Raw genomic sequence first — 20,682 nt, forward strand, 5'->3', positions numbered from 1 at the left:
TACCCTCGTTTTTCGCGGGGCTTGCGTTCCGAAAAGAACCAGTGATAGGCAAAATCCGTGAAGTAGTTACCTTTATTTTTTACAATTATTATACAGCATAATTAAATACTCTACATTGAAACCAAAGAACAAAACCTGTTTTCAGACCTAAGCATTTTTTTAACAAATGGAACGCTTTCTTACAAATAATTACAGTAAAATAATAATTTGAATCATCAATACGAAGTACAGTAAGAAAAATTGTGACTCGTGTATTTCACTGTTCCTCTGACTGTGACGCTGCGGCCTGACTCCGCTCTCTAGTGTCTTTTTCTTCTGAAGCCTGTGGTGCAGGTGAGTTTCTTCGAAAGAAGAACATAGTTATCGGTAGTTGTTGTCGCTCTTTTTTCTTCTGGGCACAAATATTTGCCAAAATTTGCCAAGCTGTATTACATATATTTAAATACCGTAACGTTATTGGCACACAGGTAGAGAAGAAGCGCAGTGACTGTTTAGCCAATCAGGACGCAGAACACTGTGGTAAAAAAATTTACAAAAAACTCCGCGAAGCAGCGGGGCCGTGAAAGGTGAACCGCGTTATAATGAGGGTTCACTGTAATCCAGCACATTATGATCTTTGTGGGGACGATAATAGAAACGGTAAAACTCTGAGTGGAACACTCAGATGCATATTTGTGGGGTTTGAGTTTAAAACTGTTATTTCTTAATCATTTCATTCTAACTAACCCACTCTGAACAACTCCGCAAAATAAAAACTTAGTGTCAGCTTCTTTTAATTATTAGCAAAACAATGGAAACAATTATAGCAAAAACAATTAATAAGGCCAATAAATGAGACATTTATCTTGTTTTACTTCCTCTGGGTACAGCAGTGGCCTTGAGTTCTGTGTTATGACAAAGAGCACCGATATCGCTTTGTAAAATAGTTTCACATCTGTGCCTGGTTGCCTGATAAGGATGCACACAAAATGAATTCATGCCATGTGAACATAAAATTGTTTTCTTTTCCCATTCGTTAGAAACACTCAGGTCCGTCTCAGTAGTTTGTAGCAAAATTGGAAAACTAACACTGATTTAAAAGCAGTTAAGGAATAATGAATCCATGTAATCACAGAGGGAGATGGACAGACCAGACACAAACACGTGCTCTGGTCAGTTTCTCAGAAAGAAAATCTACATGAATGGATGCATTTTCTGATAATCACTTTGAATAATTTAACCTGCTTTCATTTTTATTATTTCACTCTCAGCTGCAAACAAATGGACATTTTATTAAGAAAATAACATCGATCAAGGATTAATGGAAATTTAATTAAATAAAACGGAAAAAAATTATTTTAAGAAACTTATGTTTTCTTTACCATATTTTGTTATGATTTACTCCTAAAAATCTCTTCTTTTTTCCAGACAGAGGTTACACACACCACAGGGATAACTTCTATAATACACTGGAATACATGTTTTTTATTTATAAAAAGTATCTGGCCTGAAAGCAATAAAAACATATTAAGTAGGCCTGTCACATTAAGAAAACTGCTAGATGATGAACTGTCTCCAATTATTGTGATAAATGATAATACTGTTTTTATTTCAGACTATTTTCAAGTAACACATTGGTAATGGCATAATAATGCAAGACGACATTCTCACAGATGAATAAACTTTAAATACTAATGAATATTTATCACCAGAACTGGAAGACATTTAAAATATCCAAAATAGAATAGAATAGAATAGAATTCAACTTTATTGTCATTGCACTGTCACAAGTACAAGCAACGAGATGTAGTTTGCATCTATCCAGAAGTGCTCTACGAGATATAAATATTTATTTACAGATGTACAAGACTATGTATGTATGGATCTTTTTTGGCGTCGGCGCAGCTGGCTGCTTGCAGACGCAGCTCCCGTCGTGTGTGTTAATCTGTGTATATTTGCTGTAACCAATTAAGGATCCATGCTTAAAGAACCCATGGATCATCAGTTAAGCTTTACACAATGGCTGGATGTGGTTCTGTCGCTGTTCTCCGCGTTCTTCTGCTACTTTTTCTACTCTTTGTTACGGAGAACCTCGCCGAACGGAGTAGCGGCATTGTTTACTCGCGTGAACAGCTGATTGCGCTGTGTAAGCCTCTGCTGCTGCCCGGAGACAGGCCTGTGGTCCCAGAGGAGTTACGGAGGAGACGCCGGGGCTGCAGGTCTGGAGTTAAACGGAGGGAGAAGAGGAGACGGCACAAACCAGCGGTACCGGCGATTATTGTGGGGAACGTGAGGTCTTTGGGGAATAAGACGGACAAACTCACGGCACTGGTTAGGACCCAGAAGGAGTACAGGGAGTGCAGTATCTTCTGCTTCACGGAAACCTGGCTACACTCGCTTATTCCAGACTACAGCGTGGAGGACCCTGGATTTTCCTTGGTGCGGGGGGACAGGGACTTTTCCAAGAGTCGGAAGAAGAAGGGCGGCGGGATTGCACTTTATGTGAGTGAGAGGTGGTGTAATCCCGGTCATGTTAACGTGAAGGAACAGATTTGTAGCCCGGACATTGAACTTCTGGCTGTGGGAATGTGACCGTATTATTTACCGAGGGAGTTTACGTCCGCCATTTTGATCGCTGTTTACATTCCCCCATCAGCTGATGCAGCGGTGGCCTGTGACGTCATCAGCTCTACCGCAGCCAAACTCCAGACTCAACACCCGGCGCCTTCATGGTCATCACAGGTGACTTTAACCATGCCTCATTGGACAAAACTCTACACAACTTCCAGCAGTATGTTGACTGTCCCACCAGGGAAAACAAATTGCTGGATCTCCTGTATGCTAATGCCAAAGATGCATACAGCGCAACAGCCCTGCCCCCCCTTGGCAGGTCGGACCACATCTTGGTAAGGATGACTCCCAAGTATGTTCCTCTAGTGAGTAGGCAGCCTGTGCGCATCAGGACGGTGAGGAGGTGGACACAGGAGGCAGCTGAGGCACTGCAGGACTGCTTTGGGTCGACAGACTGGGATGTGCTCTGTGGGCCTCATGGGGAGGACATCGACAACATGTCTGACTGCATCACGGACTACATCAGATTCTGTGAGGAGACTGTCATGCCAGCCCGGACCGTTCGCTGCTTCTCCAACAACAAACCCTGGATTACCAGTGACCTGAAGGCACTTCTAAACAAAAAGAAGATGGCTTTCAGGTCTGGAGATAAGGAGGAGCAGAGGAGAGTCCAGCGTGAACTCAGAGAGACACTGAGGACATGCAAGGACAACTACAGGAGGAAGCTTGAGTCTAAACTCGAGCAGAACAGTGTGAGAGATGTGTGGAAAGGAATGAAGCACATCGCTGGGTTGAAGGGGAAGGACACACAGACATCTGGGAGCCTGGATAGAGCAAACCAGTTCAACCAGTTTTTCAACAGGTTTAGCTCACCTCCTGCTACTCCCCTACCACCACCATCCCCCCCCCCCCCCCCACATCCACACTGCCCCAAGTTGTTCAAACCACCTACCGGCATTCTCCTGCACACCACCTCTCCTTCAGTCACCCCCCCCCCCCCCCGCCCCCCTCCTCCCCCATCTCCACTGCAGACAACAACACCTACCCCCAGCTAACGGTGACTACAGGCCAGGTTAAGAGACAGTTGGAGCGATTACACCAGGGGAAGGCTGCAGGAACTGATGGCATTACACCACGGATCCTGAAGACCTGCTTTGGCCAGCTGTGCACCGTACTGGCACACATGTACAACTTGAGCTTGAGGCTGGAGAGAGTCCCGCTGCGGTGGAAGACATCACATGTGGTTCCTGTTCCCAAGAAGCCAAGGCCATCCGACCCAGAGGACTACAGACCAGTTGCTCTCACATATCATGTGATGAAGGTCATGGAGAGACTGGTCCTGGCCCAGCTGAGGCCTAGGGTGAGGACGTTTCTAGACCCCCTGCAATTTGCCTACCAGGGCCACGTAGGAGTTGAGGATGCCGTCATGTTCCTGCTGCAACGAGCACTTTCGCACCTGGATGGTGGAGGAGACACTGTGAGAATCACATTCTTTGATTTCTCCAGTGCCTTCAACACCATCCAGCCTCTGCTACTGGGTGAGAAGCTGCGGAGGATGGGTGTCAACGACTCAGTGATCTCCTGGGTTACTGACTACTTGACAGGCAAGCCACAGTTTGTCCGTCTGGGCAGTGTCCTGTCTGATGTGGTGGTCAGTGACGTAGGAGCTCCACAGGGAACTGTGCTTTCTCCCTTTCTCTTCACCCTGTACACCACTGATTTCCAGTACAACTCTGAGTCATGTCACCTACAGAAGTTTTCTGATGACTCAGCGGTTGTCGGGTGTATAGGGGATGGAGGGGAGGGGGAGTACGGGACACTGGTGGACGGCTTTGTGGAGTGGTCTGAGCAGAATCACCTGAGGCTCAACATTAGTAAGACCAGAGAGATGGTGATTGACTTCAGAAGGAAGAAGACATCTTCACGGCCACTGAAGATCAAAGGGGAAGTGGTGGAGGAGGTGGAGGATTACAAATACCTGGGAGTTGTAATCGGCAACAGACTGGACTGGGCATCTAACACTGACGCTGTGTGCAAGAAGGGGATGAGCAGACTCTATTTTTTAAGGAAGCTGAGATCCTTCAATGTGTGCAGCAAGATGTTGGAGACCTTTTATCACAGTGTTGTTGCCGGTGCCATCTTCTTTGCTGCTGTGTGTTGGGGAAGCAGCATCAGAGCCAGCGACTCTAATAGACTGGACAAAATCATCAGGAAAGCTGGCTCTGTACTGGGACTAAGGCTGGAGTCCCTGGAAACTGTGGTGGAGAGGAGGACACTGAAAAAGGTTCTGTCTATTATGGACAATAAACAGCACCCTCTCCACCACATACTGGACAGACAGCGGAGCACCTTCTCACATAGACTGCTCCAGCTCCGCTGTCGTAGGGACAGATACAGGAAATCCTTCCTGCCACATGCCATCTCACTGTACAATAAAAGCTAAATCATTGTTCTGCACTAATCAGTCCGATTTTGCACAACTGCACTGTGGCACACTTGCTGTACATATATTTACATATACATATCTGCATTTTTTGAATCCTTGCAAGGATTGCTCTTAAGTTGTTTCTTATATTAACAGCATTTTATATTTTATTTTTATTTTTTATTTTATCTACAACTACTACTCAGTGGTAGTTGTTATTGTGTCTTGTCTCTATGCTGTAACTGCGAAGTAATTTCCCTGCTGGGATGAATAAAGTACTTCTATTCTATTCTATTCTATTCTATTCTATTCTATTCTATAAGGGGTTATAGCAAGAGATATAGATATTGTGTATAAATATAAATATGGGAGCTATATACACAGATTATACAGAATATACAAGAATGTTAGGGAATGGATTACAGATAAATAATGGCAGATAAAATTTACAGGTTGTATGTGTGTGTGAAGAAAACAGTCCGTGATGTGTGTGTGTGTGTGTGAGGATAGTCCATGTGTTATTGTTGTATGAGAGGATAGGGGAGTACAGTCCTTATAGTTTATGTTTTATGTCAGGAGGCGTTCAAAAGCGTGACAGCTGTGGGAAAGAAGCTGTTCCGGTGCCTGGTGGTTCTGGTCCGTAGGCTTCTGTAACGCCTCCCAGAGGGCAGGAGAGAAAAGAGTGTGTGTGCTGGGTGAGTGGAGTCCTTTGTGATTTTCCCGGCCCTTTTCAAACACCGCTTCCTGTAGATGTCCTTGATGGCAGGGAGCGGTGCCCCGGCGATATACTGGGCAGTTTTCACCACCCTCTGCAGCGCCTGCCGGTCGGAGACAGAGCAGTTCCCGTACCAAGTTGTAATACAGTTGGTGAGGATGTTCTCAATGGTGCAGAGGTAGGAGTTCGTGAGGATCTCTGAGGACAGGTGGTTCTTCCTCAGGGTCCTCATGAAGAAGAGGCGCTGATGCGCCTTCTTAATGAGTTTGGAGCAGCTGGTCGTCCAAGTCAGGTCCTCGGAGATGTGGACTCCCAGGAACTTAAAGGTGTCCACACGCTCCACCACTGTCCCCTTAATGTGGATAGGTGGATGTGGGTCAGTGTTCCTCCTGAAGTCCACGATAAGCTCCTTGGTCTTCTCGGTGTTCAGCTGCAGGTTGTTTTTGTCGCACCACTCAGCCAGACGGTCTACCTCCTCCCTGTAAGCGGCCTCGCCATTATCTCTGATGAGGCCGATCACCGTGGTGTTATCTGCGAACTTGATGATGGCGTTAGAGCCATGGACAGGTCTGCAGTCGTAGGTGAAGAGGGAGTAGAGGAAGGGACTCATCACACAGCCTTGTGGCACTCCGGTGTTTATGATGATGGTGGATGAGAAGTGGTTGTCCAGCCGGACATGTTGAGGTCGACTGGTCAGGAAGTCGAGCAACCAGTTACACATGAGTGGACTGATGCCGAGGTCTGTGAGTTTGGTAATGAGTTGTGATGGGATGACAGTGTTGAATGCTGAACTAAAATCTAAGAACAGCAGTCTGGCGTAAGTGTTCTTACTGTCCAGGTGAGAAAGGACAGAGTGCAGCGTTATAGAGACTGCATCCTCTGTGCTCCTGTTCTGCCTGTATGCAAATTGGTGGGGGTATAGTGTGTGTGTGTGTGTGTGTGTGTGTGTGTGGGTGTGTGTGTGTGTGTGTGTGTGGGGGGGGGGGGGGGGGAGACAGGATCTGAGGTGTGCTAGGACCAGCCGCTCCAAGCACTTGGTAATGATGGGGGTAAGGGCTACCGGGCGGTAGTCATTGAGTCTGGTTGGGTTGGGATTCTTGGGGATTGGGACGATGGAGGTAGACTTGAAGCAGGTCGGTACCACAGCGCGGGCCAGGGACAGGTTGAAGATGTCCATCAGCACTCCTGCCAGCTCCCCAGAGCACGTTCTGAGGACACGTCCAGGTATTACATCAGGACCCGCAGCCTTGTGGGATTTAATCCTGCTCAGAGCCGCTCCTACGTCAGTGGAGAGGAAAGTCAGTGGCTGTTGGCCTGGGGTGGTAGCTGCTTTGGTTGCAGTTGTGGTATTCCCTCTCTCAAAACGAGCATAGAAGTTGTTAAGTTCGTTGAGGAAGGAGACATCAGTAGAAGCGGGGGTGGTATTGGGGTTCTTGTAGTCTGTGAGAATCTGAAGGCCTTGCCACATACGTCGGGGGTTGGCGTTAAAAAAATGATCCTCCACCTTCCTTTTGTAGTGGTGTTTGGCCTTCTTGATTCCCTTCTTCAGCTCAGCCCTGGCTGCACTGTAAGTCTGTGCATCCCCTGACCTGAAGGCGATTGCGGGCCTTCAGCAGGAGACGAACGTCTCGGTTCATCCAGGGCTTCTGGTTGGGGTACATGGTAATGCGTTTGCAGGTGGTGACACGTTCTATGGTGGTGGAAATATGGTTCAGTACAGATGAGGCGTACTGATCCAAGTCTGTATGGTGGAAAATAGTCCAATCTGTATTCCTGAACCGGTCCTGGAGCACAGCGTCTGAGCCCTCTGGCCATACCTTTACTGTCCTCACGGTAGGTTTCACATGTTGGATGAGTGGTAAGTACCGAGGTGTGAGGAACAGGGAGAGATGGTCTGATTGTCCGATGTTGGGGAGGGGTGTCACATTGTAGGCTCCAGCCAGATTGGAGTAGACATGGTCCAGGGTCTTGTCTCCTCTGGTGTGGCAGGACACATGTTGGTGGAATCTGGGAAGAACTGTCTTCAAGTTGGAGTGATTGAAATCACCTGCAACAATAAAAGCAGCCTCGGGGTATTTGGTTTGGTGTTTGCTAATAGCCGCATAGAGTTCTTTCATGGCTAGCTTGGCATTAGCATCCGGGGGGGTGTACACGGCAGTGAGGATGATCGAGGTGAATTCCCTTGGGAGGTAATAAGGTCTGCATTTGACCATTAAAAACTCCACATTCTGTGAGCAGTGACTCTCGGTAGTAGCAGAGTCTGTGCACCAAGCTTTGTTAATATAAATGCACAAACCTCCGCCTCTGGTCTTGCCGGAGTCATCTGCTGTCCTGTCGGCTCGGTGTGTGTGGCGTCCACTTAGCTGGATAGCATTGTCCGGGCAGCTGTTGTTTAGCCATGTTTCGGTGAAAAACAGGACATTTGAGTCCATAATCCGTCTGTCACTCGTGATGGATAGTCGTAACTCGTCCATTTTATTAGCCAGAGAACGGACATTGGCGAGGAAAATGCTGGGTAAAGGGAGCCGATGTGGTGTTAGCTTTAGCCTAGCTCGCACCCCTCCACGCTTACCCCGCCTTTGTTTACATTCTCATCGCGGCCTGCGTACACTTCCACCCGGCTGGGAGAAGTGAGCAGCCTCTGATGTTCTGGAGATCTCTGGGATGAGTCGGAGATCAGCGATCATAGAGTCAAAATTGTAGCTCCAAAGGTCCAGAAGTTCGTGTCTGCTGTAGTGCAGCAACGCTGTGCAATTCTGAAAAAAAGTCCAGTCATGAATAGATAAAAAACCACTAAAGAGCAGATTCTGGAGAGACGCTAAGCCTCGCGTTGTTCACGCGCCGCCATCTTGGTCATGTGATAAACAATCAAAATAGAAACAACAAATAAACTGAATCATGAAGTCTCTCTAAACTACATTGTCCTTCAAAACAAGGAGTAATTGAGACCAAAACACCAGATTGAAGACTTTTATCATCCAGTTTTGGTAGAAATAGAGAAGAGAGATAAAAGGAAAACGATAAATCCCACAAATGGAAATTGTTGAACTTGTTTTAATTAATCAATGAATTGATTTATTGCTTATTGCAACAGTCTAAAAACAGTACTAAAAATGTTATAAAATGTTCCTGCCGGAGCTCCATCATTGACTGAACCTCCAAATGAGCTTTTTGTTCCCTGGCTTCACGATACCATCAGCAGTCGATGCTGTAAATGATTCGGCCAATGGGATGCATCTTAAAATAGCCAATCATCAGTGTGAATAATTGTTCAGCTGATATGTGTGTGGAGCACGGATGATATGCCAGAAACGATAAGATGACATGGTGAAGGATTGAAAAGCACAGATCTGAAGGCAATTACTGGGCCCTCTGAGGCTTTAGTAAGAGCAGCTGTCTGGACAAAAGGAGTCTGAGCTGCAGAATGAAGGAAAACTTCAAGATCCCCAACGCCCCCAATGGGAGTCTGTCAAGTGCTTAGCTGTGTGTGCCTTACGTGAAGCAGACACAAGCTTAACCTAATAAAAGTATCCAATGCTTTTTTAAAACCACATTTGCAATATATTTTATTGGGATTTTATCAAAAGGACCAACAGAAAGAAGCACATTATGAAATGTACAGTATATATACTGTTTAACTTTCAGAAAAGTAACCCTCAAAATCCAGTGCAATCAAAAGTCTCCAGAAGCCAAAATTCAGGTAGGAGAGTCTAATAAAAACACAATTAGACTCTCAAATTCCAGCCTTTATGGAAGAATGGTGACAAAAAACCAAGATGAAAAAAACCCATAAGTCCTGTTTGCCACAAGTCAAGGAGCTGAATACAAATGCGTGCCCCACTTATCGTTTCTGTAAAGATGTGAAAACCATGACCCATTTTAGTTCCACTTTACAGCTAGAATCTGCTTTGTGTTGTTTTATCAGATAAAACACCACAAAAATTCACGGAAGGATGGAACATGGAGGGACTGGCAGCCAGGAATTACACAGTGACCCAAAACTCTCATAAGAGAGACTGGCAGGAGCCGATGTTTCTGAATCTAACACGCTGGGTTACCGCAGAAACCAGCTGCTCTGTTGCCCCCCCAAGAAGGGGGGGCAACAGAGTCCTCTGCAGTCCTCTGCTCTGTTGCCCTTCCTACTTTTTCGAGATGGAAAAGTAGGAAAAACATTTCCAAACAAGACATTATGACAAAGTGACTGCCGTGTCCTCTAGGGAGCCTTGCTCTAATAGAACGGAGACAAGATGTCCAACACGAGACGACTCGAGACAGACCTTAAAATCTCCGTGCGGATGAGGAGATTTTTTGAGCGATGAAAAGTGCATTAAATATTCATTATCATGAGAAAAGAGGAAGAGGATGTGTGGGATATTAAAACGGGAGCTGACGTCGCCACGCTCATTAAAGCCACAGAGTTTTGTCCACTCGTGAGTTCTGACACCGTGGCCAAATATCTTTTATGTGTCGGCTCGGCCCCTGGGGCCGACGCCGGACAGAGGAAGCGGAGAAAGAAAATCGTGTAGAAAAGAGGGATTGGACAAGTAAATTACTGCAACCTCGGGGGAGCCCTGCAGCCCTGCTACAGTACAGACAAAGTAATGAGCAGTGATTTTCAGTCTCAGTCCCTTTACTGTAATTCAGCTGCACTCTGCCGCTGTGCTTGTGGGATGGAGTGTGTATGATTTATGGCGGGTTGTGTGTAACTTTTTAAGCCATTTATTAGTATATGTGCAGGTGTGCATGACATGTAAGCAACCAACATTTATTGGTTTATATTCCTCAGATTTCTTTGTGCTGCGATGCTTAAATAGGGATTTTTGTAAACATTTTTTGGTAAAACCCACACACTGTGGGAGTGAGCATGAGTAAGATATATTGTCTTTGTAAGGCTTAAGCAAACGCAGGAAAGTGAAGCTGGATGGCCTTATTATGAACTGGTGGCATGCAGGATGAAGCTGAAGTCAAGTTTAGAGAAAATAAGTGAAACTTGGAGACCCAAAGGCAACATGCTGATTTCTTGTTGCGACAGAGAGAAAATGAACAGCCTCGCTCTCTTGGGAGAACATCAATTACGGTTTGTTCCACAAAGTGGGGCAAAGCAAAAAACAACAGGATTCTGGTAGGGGAGAAACTCACAAATAAAAACATGCTCAATCTGTCATAATCTATCCAGATATTAACATGTTTTACAGTAGAAATGGTCTCATTAATCTGTAGTTTAGATAGGGCCTAAATAAATCAGACCTGGCCAAAGCCCATAGGCATTGTGTCATGGTCCGACCTGACTGGTTAACTGTAATTATGGGCCCAAGCCCAAAGAAAACCCGACTATTATTTCAATTATGATTTACTGCTGACTTTCATTTCTAGACTACCATCTAAGTAAGGAAGGAGTGTAATTTCTTCTGTTTTTAGCTTCTATGCAATGTCTTCCATTTTGTCGCTAGTTGTGACCGCAGAGTGAGTCAAGGTCAAATCCTGTGGGATGTGTGACTGGTACCATCTTATCACTGCAGTGTACTCTGCTCATTACAGTCTGATTAACTTCAGTAATCTCTTCATTTCCTCAATAGGTTAACCTATCTACTCATATATTTGTAGTAAATTAACATTACTTTGTCTTGTGAATTCTGGATAGGTTTTCCCTGTGCTGAATGTATTACAGGTTTATTAAACACGCCACAGAAACCTGAACTCAACCATCAAGCTAATAATTCTGACCCGACTCAGCCTGAGTCTCAGCTCGTGTTCAGGCCATAAATCTAAACTCTAATCAGCAGCATGTTGTTGTTGGTTTTAGATGGATTCTTTTGATGAGGGTTTGGCTGCGTGTGTACGGCAAACCAGTTTATACTTTAATTCTGCCTGGATGACACAGAACAACACTCCTTCCCTACTGCTTACTTGATCTTCTTGTTTTCCTCTTTAAGCTCCATCTTTTGACTAATCTATCCTCTGCACACACTGAAACTATCTCTGCCTTGCATCTTCAGCTCTATCTCCAAAAATCAACCTGACCTCCTCCTCCAATTACTCATTACTAATCCTGTCCATTCTGGTTCCTCACAATAAAATCATCTGCTCTGCCACCTGCCTTTTTGTCAGTGCCTCTATCCCCAATTTATCACAGTTGCCATAGTTACCATCTTGTAAACATTTCAATAATACAAAAATTATTTTGTTACAAATCAGCCCTAAGACTAATTCTGCCATTGTCTGTCCATACCTCTATGTCAAATCAAATTTATCAAACAAACTCAGGTTTGAACATTTTTACTGCAGATTCATCATAATCTTATTTTTAAGCGTGAAAACTTTTATTATACCTGCTGCAACATTCTTATAAGAAATAACACAAATCTCAGTAGTAATTCTCTAAATTTAGCTACCCTGAGCCCAAGGGGAGTGGGACAGTGGTGAGTCCTGATTTAGGGATCAATACACCACAAAGCACTGAAGAAGTAAAAAATCTGTCAGAATCAGATTTATTTGCCAAGTTTGTGCACACAAATCTGACTTCGGTTCCACTTTATCAAAAGAAATTAAGCATTAAGCAGGGAAACATTCTTTGTTTCTAAGCTTCCAGCAGTCTGATTAATCAGTTTGATTGTTTGACAAATAACTTGCTGTTAAGTTTGTACTTTTGCTTAGTTTCCAGCTGCAGCACATGTAGCATTATGCTGCATTCAAGTACTGTTCGCAAACTACATAATCCATAGTAAAGTGGCTCTAAAATATTTATCTCATTGTTATTAAAAATGTGGATATTTCAGGTTTGCTCAACTTATCTAAATCATTATATTTAAAAAGTTTTTTTGTTTTCTTGCGATAATGTAATAGTCTTTATTTTAAAAATTCTCAAAAATGTTTAAAACAAAATGAAATATTCATTTACATGTTGTAAAAATGCGAAGTTTCTTTTTTGCACAAGACAAAACACTGAGCCTAAGAGTAAAAACTGCAAATTAAATTAAACCCCAAAACAATGAATGGACTTTGGTTTAAGAGCAGAAGATTTTAAAACCAGGAAAGACTGAAAACTTTTATGAATGAAAGAACAACCACAACAAAGCTGTAAAACAGAAGGAAAGATGGAGATTATAGCTGTAACTCAAAGAAGATTTCATGGCATAAACAGAGACAATTTATTCTTAGAATAACTATAAATAGCTCACCTGGGTGCAAAAAACAGGATTGTTCTGTTTCTAACCATCAGCAAACCTAATCTAGGGCATTTTGCTCAACATTAAACAACAATCTGAGTGAATAACTAGCGGGAAAGCACACTTTCTACAGTATTGAGGTCAGCCTGAGACACGTTTTGCTGAGTTTCCTCAATCTCAGAAGAATTATTAGCAACAAACAGAGAAAAAGGAAAAGGTTAGGAGGGGGAAATGTGAAGACAGCGGAAAGCAGGGCCAACAGAAAAAGACAACAAAGAGAAAACTGAAAGATTTATACACAAGGAGATCAAACATATTAAAGTTTGTATGGAAAACGACAGGAACAAGTCACAGAAGAAACAAAGTGGAAGAGGAGCACATTAGAAGAAGTGATAGAAAAGAAATATTGAGGAGGAGGAAGACTGGGACATTATTCCAAGAGGGGAAAGTAACTTGAAGGTAAAGGGGATGAGAAGGATAAAGGGAGGGTAGAGGAAGAGAGATACCAAGGTGGGACTAAAATAAGCAGCTTATTAAAGGCGCACGGAAAGAGCAGCAGCAGCTTTTCCTCCGCTATCCTCCTGAGAAATCTGGGAATAATATGTTGCAGAGGAAAATTATATATATATATATATATATATATATATATATATATATATATATATATATATATATATTTTGCTTACCGCTTCTTAAAAACAGGCTTAACTAGAGGGAAACCAAAAAGGCAGGGCGCAGAGAGATAAAGCACTGCTGCTGACGGCAGCCGATTTGGGCCGAGGCGCGGGACAGAACTGGGTTGGCATCTTTATCAGCTTATTTAAAGGAACGTGGCATTTGGTGGGGGCTTTGGTTCACACCAACTTAAAATATCATCATGCAGATGTTGCAGCCTGGGGAGTGGAGAGAGAAATGGTGGCCCTCTGCTGAGGTCGGTGGACAGCGCGGAACAGTTATCCCTCTGTGACACGTTAAATAATTTACCACAATATAATACTGACTTTTTAATGCTTTATAAAGCTAAATGATAAAGTAGAAAAATGCAAAAACCTAAACTGGTGGTCACACTTTGAGATGAATAACTTACAATTTGCAAAATAGTATTTCTTTTTTATTTACTTTAATGCTAACATAAAAAGCTGAGATTAAAGATTAAACTTTATTTGAAGCTTCTCTACATGACTTAAATAGGGCTCAGATTTTTCTCTATTTTTATTGTTGTGTATACTGCAGTAAAACCTGATATATATTACATTAAATACAAAGATATATAGTTTGAGAAATGAAGCTTCAAGAAAATGAAGCTGAATCATTCCAATCTCTGTAGCTAATGCATTTCTTAACTGCTTGATTTTATTTTAACTTAAAGTAAAGCCACAATCTGTAACTTTTATTAAAAAAATTGAGTTTTTGTACATATTTGTTAAAGCTATCACTATGTTGAGATAGTATAGTAAGATATAAATAATCTGTGAAAATCAACCAACCAGAGCCAGGGGGAGGGCCTTAACGCTGCCATTTATTCTTGTGTACATGATGCTCACACCCTAGTTACAGCTGGTTCACCACAATAGACTCAGCCATGAATGTGCAAGCTAGTTAGCATGGCCACTGATGACTGCAGATTGCAGCACGTACACAAGCATGATTGACCTCCGTAAGACCGTCCTCCTGGCTCTGAGCGGTACATTTCTGCAGACAACAGTAGGATTACTGAATGGTGGAGATAAATTTTTTCACAAATTATCTGTCTCATAACATATTGTAAAGACTTAGTGACAGTTTTAACAAATACGTAAAAAATTGAGTCTGAAATTGTTATCTGTAATCTGAAAGCAGGATTTCGTGTCTTTTGTTCTCAAAACGTACAGCATGAGAGATAATTTGTGAAAAATCTATGTCCTCTGCCTTCTTCCAGTGCTATCTAGAAACAACCACTCAGTGGCAGGAAAGTTTTAGCGCTGTCAATCACAATCTTATGTGGCTGCTCATCCTCCCTCCCATTGCTCTGTGTTATGGGAGAGCGCAGCCTGTTGTGAATGCTCAGTCTGGTTAGCGTACTTACCAATCACGGCAGATAAACGGTTTTCCTGTAATGATAAGTTGTTTCTACCCCATTAGCATATTTAGCAGTGAGTGAATGAGGTTGATTGACAGAGCTAAGACTGTCCTACTGGTTCTGATTGGTTGTTTTGGCCGGAACGTTGCATTTCTTTAGCTAGCAAAAGTAGTTCAGGGAAGAGGTGGAGGAGATTATCTGTTTTTACAGATTATCTGTCTCATAACAAACTGTGACGACATGATGACAGCTTTAACAAATGTGGAGAAAACATATTTTTTATTAAAGTTATATACTGCAGCTTGAATAAAATGCAACTACATAGCATTTTTTGAGAAGTCTAGGTTGCTTTATGTGTATTTTGCATGTTGCCTATGACTATTGCTTGTGGGGAGAGCCATTTCAGTAATAGTAAAAAATGTAAGCAAACTACTTGCATACTATATGTGAACTATTGTATGTAAAATTCATGAGCAGTAAATATTGTCCTAGTATAAGCACTGGACCAAAGAAAGCAAGACAGTTCCAAGCCTTTAAAATTGTGATTTTTTTTGTGGGCCAAATAGACTCAAAAAATTGTAACAGCAGCTGCATTGAGGGGCCCAATCAAATTTTTTGTCATGGGGCCCAAGATTCCTGGTGGCGCCCCTGACGCTTGTATTCAAAACTTCACCTTGCGCTCAGACATAGTCTCTGCTCAGACTCTCTGCTCGCTTACGAAACATAGGACTGCCTTTTGGCACAGTCGCCTGGCAATCTCTGGTTCAGATTGCTACAATCAATAGTAGCCACATAGGCATTTTTTTTTAATCAAATTAATTGAATTGAATCAAACTTAAAAACACCAATAGACAATAATTGATTATTTTAAGGTTTTGTCCCACACCCATTTATTTAATAATAAATAATGCTCCAAAACAGTCCACAAGATTCTGGCGGCACGGCTGAGCGGAAGCCAGGGCTCACACCGGTAGCAACAGAATATACGAGTGGCAAATGAACAGGCAAACAGAAAGATGCAACAAGCGACGAGGACCCGACAGAGACACAGAAACACAGGTGACATTAAATACACAGGAGGTAATTACGGGGATGAGAAACACCTGGGAACAATCAAGGGGAAGACAGGACAACATGGAAACTCAGAGACACAGAAACTCGAAATAAATACACAGGAAAAACATGGAACATGACACACTTAATATGACAGAACAGGAGACACAGTTACTGCCTGGCTCATTTAAATGGTGCATGGATGGTTTTACATACCTTGGCATTAATATTAGTTTCTCGTACGATCAAATTTACCGAAAGAATTACACATCATTAATTAATAAAACCAAAGCAGAGCTGGAACAATGGATCTTCCACTATCTTTGATTGGCAGAGTTAACTCAATTAAAATGTCTATATTACCTAAGTTTATTTACTTATTTCAATGTGTCCCCTTAAAAGTCCCAATGACATTTCTTAAAGATTTGGATAAAGCAATATCTCTATTTTTATGGCAAAAGAAGGGCCCAAGAGTTAAGCTTCTTACTTTACAGGCTTCCTATGCTAAAGGCAGATTAAATCTTCCAAATTTCAGAATGTATTACCTAGCTTCCCAGTTCCGTACTCTCTGGATGTGGATTTATTCAAACGGCAACAATGTGAGATGGGTCTCGATAGAACAACAAGAATTGAAATCCATGTCACTGGCAATCATCCCCTTCTTGAGTTAAAAAAAAGCAACTCTCTACAATTACATCAAATCCTTTAATTTTAGCTACCTACAATGCATGACTTCAGTTACACGCTCTCTTAAACCTAAACATACGATTGTTGGTTAGCACGCCACTTAAAGATAACCCCAGCATTCCCCAATTTATAGCAGATGGTATACTGCAAACTTGGGTCAGAAAAGGCATTAGATCAGTCGGCGATCTTTATACCAACAATGTCTTTGCCAGCTTCGGTCAATTATCTGAATTTTATGACTTGCATAGGCACAATCATTTCAAATATTTGCAGATCTGACACTGGATTAAGAGCCAAACATTAGAGATATTTCCAAATAAACCAGAGGAAACCCTGCTTGAATCATGTTTATTAGATCCCAAACGTACCACTACAAAAGGACTTATTTCTTGTATTTACAAAATTGTTCTTGACTATTCACCAGCTTATGACAAGTACGCAAAAAAATCGAAATGGGAATTGGGCTTAAACTGCAACTATGATGACAAAAGCTGGAGCAGATTACAAAATTCATCTCAAACAATATTAATATCAACAAAACACAGGCAAATTCAATTTAATATTTTTCACCGCATATATTATACCCCATTAGATTGAATAAGCTGAATGCCAGTATCAATGACAAATGCCAGAGGTGTAAGACGTCTGTAGGGGATCTTGTTCATATGCTTTGAAATTATGTACACTTCCAAACCTACTGGCATAATGTAATTCTGATAATATCAGCAGTTTGTGGGCTTTCTTTAGATCCTGACCCCAGGATTTGGATACTTGGAGATGTTATGTCCTTGAAATTCCTCTAGAACCCGACGGACCCACCGGTGGGTCCAGCTGCCACCTGACCTCGGCTCGCTCTGTAAACAAGGGCTTTACGTGCCTTTAATTTTTTTTTATTATTATTATCCGCTAAAAGAGGCTTTAATCTTTCAAAAACTATTCCGCATAAAGGTTTTGCCCAAAATGTTAAGATTTTAGAGCTATTTAAAAACCGCTGATGAGATTTAAAGGTCTTCGGGCGATGACGCAACTGCCCGGAAAACACCCGATCAGCTGATCATCACGACCATTTTGTGTCTTCACGAGACAGTGGAAAGACTCTCAGAGCTTGGCACAAAATGTCGGCTATGCAAAATCATGACGTATTTTCCGGAACACGATCTAAACGCGTGCGTTATCTGTGCGCTCTCTGTGCGTACTGCGTGCGCTATTCAAATGCGCTCAGTGAATGGTTCTTTTCGGGATAGGTGTCGATGGGCGTAGTTCGAAGCATTCAAATAAGGTGTGTACAGCGAGAATTCTCATTTCACTTGTGCGTTCTGCGAAAGAACAACGGTTTTTCGATTTGCTACGAGCGGAGCTAACTCTAGCAAAAATTAGCTCAACTGCAATGGCGCAGAGGAAGATGTCAGATGTGGAGGCGCTGTAAGAAATATTTCGGAGCGATGTGGAGCTGGAAAACTCTTCTTATAGCTAGTGGGATTCGGAGGAGGAGGAAGAGGAGAGAGCCGGAGAGGAGAGACCCCCTGAGAGCCGGACACAGCTGACAGACAGCTGACAGACTTGATCTCGGTGATCTGTAAGTTTCCCCCCCGCAATTTCACAACAAATATTTGATGTTTTGGTTCTATTTATTTATTTATTTATTTATTTATTTGATTATATGCTTGTAATAACGGCAGGAAGTAAAACCATGTGGTTATTTGTTTATTTATGTTTTACTAAAATATGTTTTATTTTACTAGTAAGGATTTCATGTTTACTTTGGTTCATTACTTTGTAATAAACCTCTAATTCTTCAAATACTTTATTTTTATTTATAGTCAAGTGGAAGCCGAACCATCAAGCTCAGATGGAGCTGAACCTCCCCCCACCTCTCATGATTCTTCATCTTCTTTGAGGTAAGATGTCCATTATGCCAAAAAAATTGCAAAATTGTTTATTTGTTCTTGGAAATTACTTCAAAAAGTATTTTTGACTGTTTTACCTTGTTTCAATAAAAGTTTTCTATTTGGAGTCAAAGAAAGAGCTTTTAGTTCATCATTATTATACATATTATACTGTGCACAATGGTACATTTTGCATATAAATGGGGTAAATGTCATGACCAATGGTTATATTATATGTAGAAAGTGTCATTAGATGGTAATAAGCTATTTAATTTTAACAAACCCCCAGTATTGATGTAATAAACACATTTGGCACATTTGGCACATTTTTGGATAAATGTGCCAAAATGGCCTCTCCGCCTAAGAAATTTCTCACTAATACCATTCTAAAATGAATATGATTCATCTGATTGAGTCCAAATTTGGTATACTTTTACACAACATTTAGATTTAAAAGTCTGTACTACTTTTTTGTGCTATAAATAATATTTTGGTAGTGTTTTGCAATGTTTATTTCAAAGAAAATTTTGGCGAGGTTCAAAAAATGCAAAATATTTTGTATTTTGTCCCTAATATTTCAGGCAGGGTCAAAGCTACAATGGTGCTGACACCAGAAAACCATTCTATGACATCTTACCTTTACAGAGGTACCAAAAGTTTCTTCTTAAATCTAATAGCTCTGAGGCTATAAGTGATTTACTTTTGTGTGTTTTTGTCAGGCAGAAATTTATTTATACCCCCTTAGGGTCCAACAGGTTAGCAACATCTGCAGCAAAAAAGTGTATACTTAAAAATTGGAAATCTATGGAGCCTCCAAACCAGAAACATTGGATCAATGAACTGTTGTCATACTGCACTCCTGAAAAAAATCTCCATTCGATGCGTGGGACATTGGCTACGTTTGACCGGATATGGACTCCCTTCCTGGACATTCTAACCAGATTAGACCTGAGAGACTGATCTGTATTGATCTTTACTGTCTTGTTTCAATTCTTCTAATATTTTTGTTGTATCATTGTCTCTTAACTCTGGCCTTTCAGAAGTATGGGTAGTGCTAAATGTAATATTACTACATGTGTTACTACGTACATGGAGAGAGTGGGTGGAGTGGGTGGGTTTTATTTCTGAAGTTTTTTTTGGTTTTTGTTGTCCCCCCCCAAAAAAAGAATAATATTGTATACTGGATGTAGATTTTGTATGGACATACAGTACAGACCAAAAGTTTGGACACAATTGTGTGTCCAAACTTTTGGTCTGTACTCAGTTAAGACCAAAAGTTTGGACACACCTTCTCATTGAATTCAATGAGAAAGTGTGTCCAAACTTTTGGTCTGTATTGAGTACAGACCAAAAGTTTGGACACACAGTTGTGTCTAAACCTTTGGTCTGTACTGTACATTCTGAGTATATATATATACAGTATATACGTACACTGCCTGGCCAAAAAAAAAGTCGCCACCAAAAAATGGTCACACTCTCTAATATTTTGTTGGACCGCCTTTAGCTTTGATTACAGTCCGCATTCGCTGTGGCATTGTTTCAATAAGCTTCTGCAGTGTCACAAGATTTATTTCCATCCAGTGTTGCATTAATCTTTCACCAAGATCTTGTATTGATGATGGGAGAGTCTGACCACTGCGCAAAGCCTTCTCCAGCACATCCCAAAGATTCTCAATGGGGTTAAGGTCTGGACTCTGTGGTGGTCAATCCATGTGTGAAAAAGATGTCTCATGCTCCCTGAACCATTCTTTCACAATGTGAGCCCGATGAATCCTGGCATTGTCATCTTGGAATATGCCCGTTCCATTTGGGAAGACAAAATCCATTGATGGAATAACCTGGTCATTCAGTATATTCAGGTAGTCAGCTGACCTCATTCTTTGGGCACACAATGTTGCTGAACCTAGACCTGACCAACTGCAGCAACCCCAGATCATAGCACTGCCCCCACAGGCTTGTACAGTAGGCACTAGGCATGATGGGTGCATCACTTCACCTGCCTCTCTTCTTACCCTGATGCGCCCATCTCTCTGGAACAGTGTAAATCTGGACTCATCAGACCACATGACCCTCTTCCATTCCTCCAGAGTCCAATCTTTATGCTCCCTAGCAAACTGAAGCCTTTTTTTCTGGTTAGCCTT

At 42.1% G+C, this 20,682-nt stretch overlaps 1 protein-coding gene and 1 long non-coding RNA gene across 2 annotated transcripts in view; one reads left to right on the forward strand and one right to left on the reverse strand.

Annotated features, from left to right (window-relative positions):
• The window catches only part of ctnnbl1 (catenin, beta like 1), a 90,946-nt gene that overhangs the window by 18,704 nt on the left and 51,560 nt on the right, over positions 1–20,682 (reverse strand). The gene's annotated exons all lie outside the window — the stretch shown is intronic.
• On the forward strand, positions 17,880–18,841 carry LOC116723521 (uncharacterized). Its single transcript, XR_004339997.1, has 2 exons — positions 17,880–18,231; positions 18,476–18,841. It is a non-coding gene; the product is annotated as an uncharacterized LOC116723521 (long non-coding RNA).

The sequence above is a fragment of the Xiphophorus hellerii genome, chromosome 1, assembly GCF_003331165.1.
Source record: "Xiphophorus hellerii strain 12219 chromosome 1, Xiphophorus_hellerii-4.1, whole genome shotgun sequence".
NCBI classification, from domain to species: Eukaryota; Metazoa; Chordata; class Actinopteri; order Cyprinodontiformes; family Poeciliidae; genus Xiphophorus; species Xiphophorus hellerii.